The sequence below is a fragment of the Convolutriloba macropyga genome, chromosome 4, assembly GCF_964194025.1.
Source record: "Convolutriloba macropyga chromosome 4, txConMacr16.3, whole genome shotgun sequence".
In the NCBI taxonomy this organism is placed as follows: Eukaryota; Metazoa; Xenacoelomorpha; order Acoela; family Convolutidae; genus Convolutriloba; species Convolutriloba macropyga.
Genome location: NC_134471.1, coordinates 28263917 through 28276243, shown reverse-complemented (window position 1 = coordinate 28276243; position 12327 = coordinate 28263917).

Here is a 12327-nt window from a genome sequence, read left to right as displayed (position 1 = left end):
ATCACGGTCTGCAGCGTGGGCTGGATCTGATGAGGGTTCCTGTTTTTGATTTGATTTTGTTTGGTGCTCCTGCTTCTGATCGGAGCTGGTTTGAACTGTCTTATCCGGAGCAGTGAGCGTGTTTGTTTTGTCAGCAGACTCAAGCCAGTCATTTACTGGGTCTTCATTCTCTATTGAGTGGTATCTACTACGTCTTGATTCTTTGTCGGCTTTACTCCTGCTAAGCAACCATTCCCCATCCATGAGGTCAATTTCTTGCATTTTTGCTTCAATGAGTTGTTTACGTATTTTCTCAAAATCATTTTGGCGTTTCTTAAAAAAGAGTTGCATGTCTTGTTTTCTTTTGGCCAAATCTCGCTCTCTTAGAGGCATCCCAATTTCGTATTCTCGTTTGTCAATTTGTGCTGCTGCTTTGTTCTCATCTTCTTTTTCCTTGCGTCGGAGTTTAGCCAAAAGTAGTTCTTTTCTACGCAGTATGGAAGAGTTCGATGTTGTTCTGCATGCGGAAGATCTTTTCAAATGGTGAGACAGCTTCCTGTGAACTATCTCCGATTGCGTGCACTCAAAATTTGACGTGAATCTGACCTTTCAAACACAAAATCCTTAGTACATACGCTTTTGGGTTTCAGGAAGCCTCGCTCAAGTGCTTCGGTCATCAGTTTCACTCCTAGCTTTGGTAAACAAAACCACATTTCTTTGTGGAGTCCGGAAATCTATTGTAAAATAATTTTGGTTCGTAATCACTGTCGGTGGACCAAATTATTGTGCCTCGTTCTCCTATCGAGTAATAAACTGAAATAATTCCTGAAAAAAGTATATAATTTCAAGACTCCAATTCGAGGTTTTTTTACTATGTATCGGAACCTAGACAAATTCACGAATAAATTTTTATGATCTATTTCCGTATATAAAAATGATTAACAGACGTATCTGAACGAACAAGACGATAACATGACATATGATAAATCACAAATCCATAGGAATCTCTATATGAGTGAAAACCGCATATTTTTTACTGCATAAGACAACCAGAAGATCGTCCGCCAAACGTATCTTTGATCTCTAGTTGAGGGTTGAAAATAGGTCTAAAACCTAATAGTTTCGCCTAAAAATACACACAAAAAATTTAATGGGGGCAAAAAATTCTGACTTTGACGCGATTTGGGGCATAAGAGGTCTTAGCAATTCGACAATATAGGCTATACAATAATCTGTGCAAACGCACATGTTTTTCCTCTCACTTTTACGCATTTTTTGCATATGAACTCTAAATAACGTTAGCATTTCTAGATCTGGACTGCGCCGCATGAACCATTCGTACTGTAATTTATTTTTTCGGAGAAAATTCTCATTATGAAAAAGCCTCCGAAGAAAAATCACAATGTAGTTTTTCCGAAATTATTCAATAATCGGGACATGAAATAAAGCAAATACTGAAAAATTAGCCTAAAAACCAATGTCTTTTTGATAAAATTTTGCCATTGCGACCCCAACTGATCCACTACAATTTCCACAAAATCAAGAAAAAATTTGAACTTTTCGGTTTTTGTTTGTAAAAGAAAATTACTGAAGAAAAAAACAGATTTAGGCACATTGGTCAAATTTGGTTCAAAAATTCACTGTTAACTGTTAACATTTTTTGTGTTTTCTCTATAATGTTGACATGGATCTGAAGTAAAAACCAGTTTTGGTTTTTTTGTCTGCATCTGCAATATTGTTTACTCCTTTAATTGATTACAAGGAATGGCCTAGTACTGCCTGTTCCGACCCACTTTATTCGGCATTTGATTGAGCAATTTTTAGCCACTGAACTTATCTAAACTCCTTGCGCAATCATAGAAATGTATGTAAGATCGGGCAGCAGTTTTACAGTTTTTTTTGAAAATTAGCGTTACCAGACTCTGTTATAATTGCGATTTACTTTTTTTAATCCTTGTGTACGCAGCTCTTCAGTTCCTCATATATTTTTTGACATATCGGTTACTCATATCAGCTCCTCATATTTTGGTTGACATTTAGTAACGAATTAGTTTTAATCATTTTATATTTTTTTAAAGTTGATTTCATAAACATTTTTTTTCACCAAAAAAAACATTTTTTTCACCAAATAAACATTTTTTTCACCAATTTTTTTCACCACTTAATATATAATTAGAATAATAATCTCTTTTCATTCTAATCTCACATTTTATCCAAAACACGTAATTCTTTCAATTTGGACAGTGGCTTCTTGACGTTCAGTTTTTTGACGTTTCAGCAACTTCAAATGCATTGCTATTGTTAAACAATGGAAAACATTTTTTAATCAACAAAAGAAGTGAAACGCTCGTATGGCAGGTACTGTAAATTTCTCTCGCGATTATCCACCTGTAATTGTTTCCTTTCATGAGGAGGTTCCCTAGCTTTCCAAAACCGGTTTTTTTAAATTTATTGCAATCTCTATTAAATTTCAACAAAAAACGATAGTCGTTTAGCAGAGCATCTTGCAACCTCCAGTGGATTCCATAATACATCGAGAGATGGAAATTAATCAAGAAGGGAATAACTCTATTCTAAAAAAAACCGACGATCAGAAAAACCTATTTGCAGTTTACAACGACCTTGTGTCTGCAGTAATAGAACAATTTTACCTCAGAAAATTAGCTTGGGTAAAAGTGCCTCCACTCAAAAAATTGTCGAAAAACACTCAAACAAGCAACAAAAATTCGATAAAAATCTGCAAGAGTATATTAAACAACAAATAGTTATAAATACTTTTCCTCTTTTTTAAATCAGTTTTAAATTTTAATTGTCATTTCACGCACATATATGTCTCAATTTTCTATCAGAAAAAATAAAATGAATTCATACAAACATTTAGTTCTAGGTCAATTTCTTTTTACTTCATGTAATTTTGTTAATTTTTGTCATCTGTAACGTTCTCATATTTCAAGTGTTTGCCTGGGTTGACACAAACAAAACTTGAAGCCAAACAAAAAACAATACAAACAAAATTTCGTTCCAGCTTCTGTTTCTTCTTACAGATGCTTTGCAGCTTCTATTTGGTATAATTAAATTTTTGCTTGTTTTTGCAATTTTTGACTTATAGTTATAATATGTGAACAATTCATGCTCTCCAGCAATTTTTCAACTATAACACTGCAGTTTTGTTATATTGTATCTTGTACTAAAAGTGCTGATGTCGAACTTGGCACTAAACCAACGTCGGTATATGCATGTTTTAAGAAAAAAATGGAAATGATCAGTTCCAGAACAAAATTTCCAAGTCAAAAAGCCCAAAGTACAGCTCGAAAGCATCTTTCAGTTTAGAAACATTCCGTGAACACATTGCTTACAGATATTCTTCAATTAAACAGTGTTGATATAAATCACCTAGAAAGTTTTGACCATAAGAAAATCAAACTTTTGTTTGAATTTGGGAAGATTGCGTTTCAGAGGCAAAACTAAAGGTGCTGATTTTATTATAAGAAACCAATAAAAATGATTACCTGTTCTCTGCGACGAATTTAACTGTTTTTCAAAGTAGATTTCTAAAAGCTTATGCTTTTGAAAATTGAGCATGCAAAAACGAAGAATTAAAAAAAATTATGCTGTCTTGAAACAAAATTATTGATTGTGTCTTTCGGATATATTGGACTTAGGAATTGATCATGCTTTTATTGAATAAAAATTATCATACTTATTTGCAACTACAACTTTGAGTAAATTACAGGACGAGATAAAAAAATTCATTGTTCAATTCAACTTGATTACGTTATAACAGATTATTGTAAAACATGCCAGGTAGTAGATACAATTTTGAAAAAAGTCAATTTGGCCACAATTTAAATCTTGTCTGCTACGTTTAATTCAAAAACGTCAATGCAAACTTTATTGACATAAAAAATTTTGATAGAAAAACATAGTTTTTTGGAATTTTTCTATAAAACTAAGAAAGACTCGTAATACATTCACAATGCAGTGACCGAAAAAATGCTGCTACTAGAATTTTTTAAAAAAAACCTAGAGATATCTGTAGCATTTCAAGCTCCAATCAAGACTTTATATAATAAAGAGGGCAAAATTAAACTTTCACTTCAAGAAAAATGGCTTAGCGAGGAAAAAACAATTAATTCAAAATTTAGTGATGATGAAATAAAAAATAACAGTCTGCTTCGCCAAAGAGAAAAACAGCTTCTCTCCAGTTTTCTTGAGTCAAGTAGAGGAAAAACGGGATGAAATTACATTCTATTATTTGATAACAAGGGGAAGACACAATAAGGAACCCAATTTTTGTTACACAACTTGATGATAAGATGACAAAACCTATAGAAATTGACAATCAGCTGAATAACAGATTTCTAGATTTGGAAGAAGTCCTCCAGTTGCAAATAGTAGATATTTTTCTTCCTGATTCTGCTCCTAATTGTTTTTTCGTTACACAGAAACCAGGGAAACTGATATGCTCATAGACATGTAGCAAGTATTCTTTAAGAAATGCCTGCATTGGCAATAAAAGATGCTAAAGGGGAGTTGTAGAACATTTATCTTATCATTTTAATCAATAGAGTAAATCAAAGAAAAATATGCTCTGAACATCTGAACAAAGCCTGTGTAGCTCCTCTTTTCAAAAAAATTAGGTGCTGAAAGCTCAATCATTCATAGATTGATTTATTTCACTTCCATTCTTTGCAAAATTTTTGAAAAGAGTTTAGCTCTCAAAAGAGAGTTCTTGGGAAAGAAGCAACTTCCATCTGCCAGCCAAGCAGTTCTGTTGTAGAAAACAAATTTAAACAATTGGTGATATCTTAAATTTTTCAGAACAAATAAGACCAGAACTTAACAATAAACAATGACGCAAAATGTTAGAATATCGATCAAACTATAGTCTTAAACTTAGTGAGAAATAGAAAGAAAGTTTGACTTACCAGATTAGAAAGACAAGCAATATGACTCCGCTCAAAGAAATTATATAAATGAATCGTCAAGAAATGGTTAGAAACAATATTCGGTTCAAATTGGTGAATCTAGATAACTATTATTAGAGTTAGATTAATTGATGTAAAATCTTCCTAGCATGTATTAAATGATGATGATATCTCCGGAAGTGTGAATGAATTCTTGGAAAAGTGCAAATGCATTCCATTTACGGTTCCCTTTGCGACTGATTTGCAGAAGCAAACCATATTGGGTAACCTTTGCGACCCCCACTATAAATCACGGTGCTAAGATTAGTTTTGTATCTTGATTTTTTCACACTGATAATGGGTATATATACAGCTGATTTTTGAGTCCGTTTTCATCCCCAAATTCAAATCACCATCTTGATCTAATAATCAGATCTCTCCTGTAAATCTCTAAATTCTACTGTAAATTATCATTTTGTTATTCTCTCATTTTTCAGAAATTAATTCTTTTACTTAGTTAAAAACGATTTTTATTCCGCTTGCGAAAGTCCATAACCCAACAAGTTATGGGCCCAGAAATTTTCTAAGTTATAAAATTAATTTCCAAACTATTTTGTTGTTGACAGTCATAATCCTTTTCTGCTTAGTACCTTTTCTTTTCACAAATGTTTTGCCTGCTCAAACTCCAATGGATCAACAGACAGTGAAGCTGCTGACCTACACAGGAAAGGCACAGGACTTTCCAATCTGGAGCACAAGATTTGTGGCGATGATGCAGACGAAGGTACACTACAAATCACTACTGGGGACGGAGGAGCAACCCAATGAGCCTGCACCACTGGCCAATGGGGCAACCAATGATGAAGGTTGCCCCATCAAGGTGCTGAAGGAAGAACCACAAGGTGCTGAAGGATGCATATGAGAAGGAAGTTGCAGACATCAAGGAGAAACGGAACAATGTGTGGTGCCATTTGGCACTGACTCTAGACGCAACAACCCTCATGCTGATGAGACATGACTGTGTGGGAGATGACGGCATTGGAGATGGAGCAAAGGCTTGGAAGCTTTTGCAAGAGAGATTTCAGAGTGTGGAGACGCCGACAGTGGTGACTTTAGTGGCACAGCTTGCTCGACTGCAGCTCGAGGATTCTGAGGATTTGGACAGCTTCTTCATCAGAGGACAGGAGTTGCTCACAAGGCTACAAGAAGCAGGGGAAGCAGTCTCAGAGACCCTCTTCAACGCCTTGGTCCTCAATGGTCTGCCAATGAGGTATGAAAGTTTTGTTATACAGGAAAGCTTCAACCCGGCAACGAACTTCACAGAGTTGAGGAAAAGGCTGCAGAACTTTCATGAGAACACGGTGCAGAGACAAAAGGGACAAAGTGGTTCAATGGCACTGGCAGTGAAGCGTGACTTCAAGAAGGGGCCCAAGAAAGGAAACTCTTTGTGTGTGGGATCCCTGGACACTTTGCCAAGGACTGCAGGAAGGAGACAACACAATGCAGCAAGTGTGGTGAGAAGGGTCACCTAGACAGGGCATTCAGGAGACAAAGAGTTGGAGGCAAACATGAGTCAGTGGCAATTGGTCCAACATTGGCTACACCAGACGAGGAATGCTGGGCAGCTCTTACCCAGTGGAAGACAGCACGCATGCTAGTGGACAGTGGTTGTACAGATCACATAGTGACGAACTTCGATGCGTTCCTGGACTTTGTGCCCATTCAATCAGTGGTCAGAAATCCCAACGGAGAGGCTTCCAGAGTGGTGGGCAGAAGCTGTGTGAGGATCAGCATACCCTCAAACAAAGGGGAATTCCAATGCGAACTCAAAAATGTTCTGTGTGTGCGGGACTATTCTTCAAACCTCCTATCAGTCTCAAGATGCACAGAGTGGGGTTATAGCTTCACTTTCGAGAGAGAAAACAGCATCATGAAACTCCAGAAGGGAACTCGGGTAAAACTACCACAAGAAAATAATTTGTTTTACTTACCCTGCAGCGTTCTAGAATTCAAGATGAGTTCCAACGGTGTGAAACTTGACAGTGCAAGGAAGTGGCACAGACGATTGGGTCATTTGAATCAAGCGGATGTGGTCAGAAATGCACCAGAGACAGTGGGGGAACTCGATGATGTATGCAATGTGTGTGCATTGGCCAAGATCACAAAGACTCCATTACCAAGATTGGCAGAGAGCCAAGCAGAAGAGAAGCTGGAGAGGGTGTTCACAGACGTGATGGGACCTTTCAGAGTAGAGTCACTGTCAGGGTTCCGGTTCTGCATAGTGTTTGCAGACCAGTACAGGAAGTTTGTGTTTGTGGAATTGCTTAAGGCAAAGAGTGAAGCATTGGCCAGCCTGAAGAAATTTGTTCTCAGTGTGGAGACGCCCAAAAAGCTGAGGCAAGACAATGCGAAGGAGTTTCTCTCAGAGCAGTTTGAAATGTACTGCTTAGATGCAGGCATTCTACAGGAGAAGACCATGCCAGAGACGCCACAACAGAATGGGTTAGCTGAGAGGTGCAACAGGACACTGCTGGAGATGGCAAGATGTTTGCTCATTGACTAAGGACTTCCCAAGATGATGTGGGGAGCAGCAATTCTTCACGCAGCAAGGATCAGAAACTTGGTTGTGAGACGAGGAGCAGAAAAATGCCCAGCAGAGCTGAGGAGAGGTATAAAACCTAAGCTTCCAATTAGTAATTTATCTATTTTTGGTTGCACAGTCTTCATGAGGAAGAGGGACAAAGAAGTCAGCAAACTTGAACCCAAGGCACTGGAAGGAAATTTTGTGGGTTACACTGAAGGAGAAAACGGATACCTGGTGTACATACCCAACACACTCAAGGTGATGGCAGTTCGAGATGTGATCATCAAGGAGTCTGAAGTGGGCTCAGTCCCTGACAACAAAGAAACGGCTGACCTACTAGATGATGAGTCGGAACTGGGAATCTGGCACCCAGATGATGGTCATCAGGACGATGACAACAGAGAACGACAGGACACATCAACTGCAATAAAGGAGGAGTGGCATGACGCAGGGAGCGTGAATACTCAAGAAACAACACTGAGACAAGAGGCCTCGGATGTTAGAGAAACAGCACTAGATGAAGGATCTACTGCAACAAGAGGGAGTCACAGAGACTCAGAGTCCCTGGAAGACAGTGACACAGAAGACTTCTCACAGTTAGAGACAGTTGGCTTCAATGAAGGTGCACTGGAACACGCGGACAGAGCAGAGCCCAGACGAGGGACACGAGCAAGGATTGTTCCGCAATTTTTTGGAGAAGTCAGGACCCATCTTGTTGTGTCTGAGGGCGACTGTGTGGAACCCAAAACAGTCGACGAAGCCAAGCAAGGTGACGATTGGGACCAGTGGCACCGGGCAATGAAGGACGAGGTCAAGGCACTCCAAGACAACGAGACTTGGAACCTAGTGAGACCACCCACAGACAGGGACGTCATACCGGGCAAATGGGTCTACAAAGTGAAACTGGGACCCAGTGGTCAAGTGGACAAATACAAAGCGCGCTATGTGGCGAAAAGCTTCAAACAAGTGGAAGGACTGGACTACTTTGAGACTTTTGCGCCTACCTGTAAGCCAGAGACATTCAGGATTCTACTTCAGCTATCAGCGAAGCAGGGCCATGTGATGCACCAATTTGATGTCAAGACTGCTTTCCTGCACTCACCAATCGAGGAAGATGTGTATCTGGAACAGCCACAGGAGTTTGTAAAACGCGGATCAGATGGGGAGAAGTTAGTATGTCGATTAAATAAATCAATTTATGGTTTGAAACAGGCTGCTAACAACTGGTACAAAGAGCTGGCAAACTTCCTACTGAGACAGGGGTTCACCAGAAGTAGGAACGATCACTGCTTGTTCGCAAGATCAGAGACAGAGGATCACACCTTCATCTTAGTCTGGGTTGACGACATCATAGTAGCATCAAGAAGTATGACAGTGGTCTCTGATGTCAAGAAGGCACCAGAAGCAACCTTTAAGCATAACATACAAAACCACCGGATTCAATTGTATAGATCTCCTCATGAAAACTTCTGATAATTTAATTAATCTCACCTTGAACAGTGCATATTTCAAGAAAAGTTCAATTGAAACTGGGTTACGTGACTACTCAAAATAAATGCCAATGTGCGTGTAATGAAAAGTTTTTTGCTATAATCTTTTATTCTCATAATTTTTTTATTATAGAGTCTTTTTGCGGACAATCGATTTGTGTTAGAATATCGATCAAACTATAGTCTTAAACTTAGTGAGAATTAGAAAGAAAGTTTGACTTACCAGATTAGAAAGACAAGCAATATGACTTCGATCAAAGAAATTATATGAATGAATCGTCAAGAAATGGTGCTGAGAATCAATATTCGGTTCAAATTGGTGAACCTAGATAACTATTATTAGAGTTAGATTAAGTGATGTAAAATCTTCCCAGCATGTATTAAATGATGTTGATATCTCCGGAAGTGTGAATGAATTCTTAGAAAGTAGCAAATGCATTCCATTTATGGTTCCCATCGCGACTGATTTGCAGAAGCAAACCATATTGAGTAACCCTTGCGACCTCCACTATAAATCACAGTGCTAAGATTAGTTTTGTATCTTGACTTTTTCACACTGATAATGGGTATATATACAGCTGATTTTTGAGTCCTTTTTCATCCCCAAATTCAAATCACCATCTTGATCTAATAATCAGATCTCTCCTGTAAATCTCTAAATTCTACTGTAAAATATCATTTTGTTATTCTCTCATTTTTGAGAAATTAATTCTTTTACTAAGTTAAAAACGCTTTTTATTCCGCTTGCGAAAGTCCATAACCCAACACAAAACAGTGACAAGAATTTTTGTATATTTTTAAACACGTTTAACTTAATAATTCGCAAAACATTTTTACGGAAACGAGACAATAAAGAATTTTTAAAGCAATCTGCCAATTCAGATGAGAATTGCTTTAGTAGAAGAAAGCAAAATCTGTCCAAAATAGAGCTCAATGGGATTGGATATCTTTCAAATATGAGTTGCAGAAGACACTATTTTAGTTGTTCTATTATTTGACAATTACCTGAACAACTTAGAACCCGATTATTGAAGAACTTTGCAGAGTCGTTGAGTTTTAGACTACAGTTTTTTGTTTATCGAACATTGCCAAATATTTGTCAAAAAATTTTCAAAATAACATCTCGAAAGTTTCCAATTTCATGATGGACAAAAACTAGAGTACATAGTATTCAGCACCAGGACAAGGCTGATAAACAACAGATTTAATAAATACATCGAAATCGTATAGAATCAAATACTATGAAGTATCTGGCCGATTTTTTACCAGCTGAAAAATTTATGATGATGAATAAAAAGACCTTTCCAAAAATACCTTCTGAAAACAAATGAAAGAACGATAAGCAATACTATACCAGACAGACTAGTAAAAATCTACTGAAAAATTGTAATAAATTACATTCAGCCTTAATTTTGACGAAATTGCAATGAAAATCTTTTTTGCAATAACTATTAACATTGAGAAATAAAACTAGTTTTATTAGGAGAAAATGCGACCGGTCCACAGATCTGAAGGTGCGTACCAAACATTCACCGGTTCTCTCTTTCAAAACGTTGTCATGCAAATTGTTTTTGTTGCTTGCTCATTAACGCTTTTCCAGCTTTTAAACATTATTTTTTTCTATTAGCAACAAAACAACATCACAGCTCAAAAATAATCTCGTTTAACATAAAAGGAAATATGAATTTTTAACTGACTGATTAATTACACAAAGTGTTCCAATACATAACAGTCTGTCATCCAATTTGAGACATCGAAAGCTTCCTTGAAGAAGAAATGAAAGATCATTTTCGAAAGAAATTTTTGAACGACTCAAAAGTAATTGATATGCAAGATGTCGTTGGTTTATTTTTATTTTTTAATCACCTTCCAATTGTTCACGCTGTACAAGAGAAAAGTGCATGCAAATTTTAAGGTCGGTTTTACTAATGTAAGTCCTTAAAATAACTAATATAATGTTTTTTTATGAATAAGGATATAAATTGTGCGACCTAATTGTCAGAATATATACATCAAATTCGGCAAGTTGGCCGGATAAAAATTTGCATAAATCATATCTGAACACAGGTCGACGTCTGCACTATGGTGTCACTAATATGCACAAGGTCTAATTTTCGAATGCCCTGAACTTAGATTGAATACTGCTAGTTATAATTGCAATTCAATTTTCAAATATTTTAAACATAAAGTGTAAAGAGGAACATCGGATATATCTGAATTGAAATCTAGTCATAAAACACCAGATTTGATTTGTCCAATGGTCAGTCCAGACGACGTTTCAGTCGCAAAAAAGTATATATATATATATATATATATATATATATTTATATATATTATATACATATATGCGTATATATAAATTTTCAACATAAAGTGTAAAGAGGAACATCGGCTATATCTGAATTGAAATCTAGTCATAAGACACCAGATTTGATTTGTCCAATGGTCACTTCAGACGACGTTTCAGTCGCACAAAAGTGGCAGAAACTTTCACTCTTAAAAGTTCAGCTAATTTTCAGTTCGTATGAAACCAAAAAAAATTATATGGAAAATCGGATTGTTTCGTTTTCCTATCTATGGCGTGCTCTGATTCAATTCACAAAATTGAAGAAAACATGTTATTATTTGTCTCTAAATTTGCAGCTATATGACAACAAACCCAGGTTTAGTGCGCGAATTATTAAAAGACTGTACAACTCTAGTAATGGGTCCAATATTAACTATAAATGCACAGTTCTTAATCAACTTCCAATTGTTCACGCTGTACAAGAAAAATGTGCATGCAAATTTTAAGGTCGGTTTTACTAATGTAAGTCCTTCAAATAACTAATATAATGTTTTTTTATGAATAAGGATATAAATTGTGCAACCTAATTGTCAGAATATATACATCATATTCGGCAAGATTGCCGGATAAAAAATTGCATAAATCATATCTGAACACAGGTCGACGTCTCTACTATGGTGTCACTAAAATGCACAATGTCTAATTTTCGAATGCCCTCAACTTAGATTGAATACTGCTAGTTATAATTTGCAATTTAATTTTCAACTATTTTCAACATAAAGTGTAAAGAGGAACATCGGCTATATCTGAATTGAAATCTAGCCATAAGACACCAGATTTGATTTGTCCAATGGTCAGTTCAGACGACGTTTCAGTCGCACAAAAGTGGCAGAAACTTTCACTCTTAAAAGTTCAGCTAATTTTCAGTTCGTATGAAACCAAAAAAATTATATGAAAAATCGGAGTGTTTCGTTTTCCTATCGATGGCGTGCTCTGATTCAATTCACAAAATTGAAGAAAACTTGTTATTATTTGTGTCTAAATTTGCAGCTATATGCCAACAAACCCGGGTTTAGTGCG